Source organism: Malania oleifera, chromosome 4, assembly GCF_029873635.1.
Source record: "Malania oleifera isolate guangnan ecotype guangnan chromosome 4, ASM2987363v1, whole genome shotgun sequence".
NCBI classification, from domain to species: Eukaryota; Viridiplantae; Streptophyta; class Magnoliopsida; order Santalales; family Ximeniaceae; genus Malania; species Malania oleifera.
In genome coordinates, this window is record NC_080420.1 from 77,210,254 (window position 1) to 77,213,133 (window position 2,880).

Consider the following 2,880-nt stretch of genomic DNA (forward strand, 5'->3'; position numbering starts at 1 on the left):
GTGATGGACTCTAGTTAAACTCTACTATTACTTGCTGGGAAAGTTGAGTTGTGTTAATAAGCGATATAGGGTTACTAGACTTCTGCCTTGGTGTCACCTGCTGCCCGGAAGCAATTGCAATGGTTAGTAAATTTATGCATGTGGCCTACCGAATGAGCAGCCAACTCGAACATTTTGGGCTATACTTTTTTATGGAAACGAATCTAGAGTAAAAGATTCCGATCTCTCCTTTGGTAAAAAGCCGAGTCTCTCGAGATTAAAAATTTTTTAGGGACTTCTCTGGCCCTTTCATCTGAAAAATTTTACAAATTTTTCTTGAGATTTGTTGAGAAGTGTAAATCCTAAGAGAGATCTGCTTTTTTTATTTCTTGTGTTATAATATTTTCACAAGATGTTCATATGTTTGGTTTCATGTGAGAATTTTGAAATGAATTTCAAAAGCAATTTATTGTCTTGCCTTTGACTTGCACATGAGTAATATATTTAGAATAATCTTATTTTTGGTATAAAAGTTTCTTATGTTACGAAATTCAGGCATTGCAAATGAAAGAAATTTAGGTTTATTCTGAATGTTTTTCAAATTAAATTCATGTTAAAAAATGTTCAAGCATTGCAAATGAAAGAAATTCAACTCATGAATCCTATTTACCAAAAACAAGAGGGGGATATGAGAATGGAATTATAATGGAACTAACTTGCAGGAAAAAATGAATGAGATTTTTGTGTTTTGTGGGGACTTCATTCAATCCCAAGAAACATAAAATTCTCGCAAGTACCAATATGATTTCATGAACATTGTATTGTTGAGAAGGCTAAAGATTTTGTGAACCAAATGCCCCTCTAGCTTGAAAGTAATAGATTTGACAAGTCCTTGTGCTTGTTAGTATTCAACGTAGGTGGTTGGAGCATTGCCTTTCGTTGCTCCTAGCTCTATGGGAATATCCATGGTCCCACTTTTTAGCACACATCTATAGTAACTTTAGATTCCCGTCTAAGGATAAAGGTATCATCACCCTTTAAAAGAATGAGAAATTATACAAGGGACTTGCCCTCTCTATGTGTTCACATGCTTGTTTTTTAGATGTAAAATATGTGACTATAGATATCATATTTATTAGCATAAGATATATAAGAAGTGGGATCCATTGCCACATGTTTTACATCTAAAAAAAGTCACATGGACAATGTGGAAGGCTAGATTCCCTATATAATTTCTCCGAAAGAACAATGATTTTGGATCACTTGAAGGCAAGTTTCCCCTTCACCAATTGCAACTACTAAGCATGTCCTTGGGGGCTCCATTTAGATGTTTTGTTTGATGAAATAAAAAGAAAGGAATCCATACAGATTTAGGAGTAGCTTATGAAACTAAAAAAAAAATCAACATTGCAAGAGGCCATGACTCCCTTAGGTCCTTCAATGCTGAAGATCGCCTTGAGTAAATCCCACCCTTTTGACCTAGAAAGGGCCTCTTTCCTCAAAAAAATAAGAAGATGAAAAGGGCTGGGTATTGACCACATCTATTTTAAGGAGAGTCTCTACTAGACTCTTTGTAAATTGAAGATAGTTTGTAAGAATTGAGCATCTTTTCATGGCTTTGTAGAAAATGCTATGAACTTCTTTGAAGAAAGAACAAAAAAAGAAACATAAGGAGTGAAGCTTAATGTTTTAAAAAAAACAAATCACAAAGCATGACCAGGAATTTTTAGTGAATTATGACAAAAAGTTGAGGAGTTTCTAACTTTGGTGGGGGCTAACAGTAGGCAAGGACATTTGGTAAAGTTATATGGATGAAATTGGTTTATTGGAATGTTTGGGGCTTAAATGATAGCTAAGAAAATGAATGGTTAAATGCTTTCTTAAAAGTGGAGAGGAGACAAAATATGCTAACAGGAAACCAAAACTGGATATGTTGAAATGGGGATCATAAATATTGCATATGTATCTATCTAGGAGCTATTTGAAATGCAAATTGTCTAATTGTTAACTTGAAAGACAACTTATTTTCATCGTAGTTCATAGTCCAACTGAATGACCCTCTAGGAAAAATTTGTGAAGGGAGCTTTTGAAATCAAGGACAAATGGGATATCCTTTGGGTTATTGGGAAGACATATATTGTCTTATATCCTTATGAGAGGAGTGGTGTATTTGAAGAGCATAAACTTGAAGGAATTCTTAGAATTTATCAATGTGAAAGTGCTCATTGACCTTTCCCTTATTAGTGGCTCTTTTATTTGACCTAATTCTTATGAGACGCCCTACTACTCAAGGATTGATAGGATTTCAATCTCAATAAGATAGGAAAATAATTTCCCTAAGGTATCCCAAAAGAAGCCAAGGCCTATCTGGAGTCACTTCCCTATTGTTCTCAACACATGAGAAATTAAATGGGGTTCAACTTAATTTCATTTAAAAAAAAATGGCTTAAGCATGAGGGCTTTGGTGCAAGGTCAAGTTGTGGTTTTCACTTCATTTTGAAGGAAAAGCAAGCTACATAGCTACCTAAAAACAAATGGGTTTTAAAAAAGGATGAAAAAAATGGAATAGGAACACATTCATGAATATTCATTTGAAAATGTATCCGATCCGTCGTAGCCTCAAGGGGCAAGATGATAAAGAATTAGCTCACAACCTCAACACTGAAGATAAAGTAAGAAGGCTAATCCTTATATAAAACCTGACTAATGTAGTCAATATGGAAGAAAAAACTTGGAGGCAAAATATTGGGCCTTATGGCTTAAGGAAAGGGATTGGAACACCAACTTATTCCAAACCTAACAAAAGGTTTAATACCTTGAATAAAGTTGATATAGAGGGGAAGATTTTAGTTTAGGAAGAAGACACTAAAAAGGCCACTTATGACTCCTATCAAAACCTCT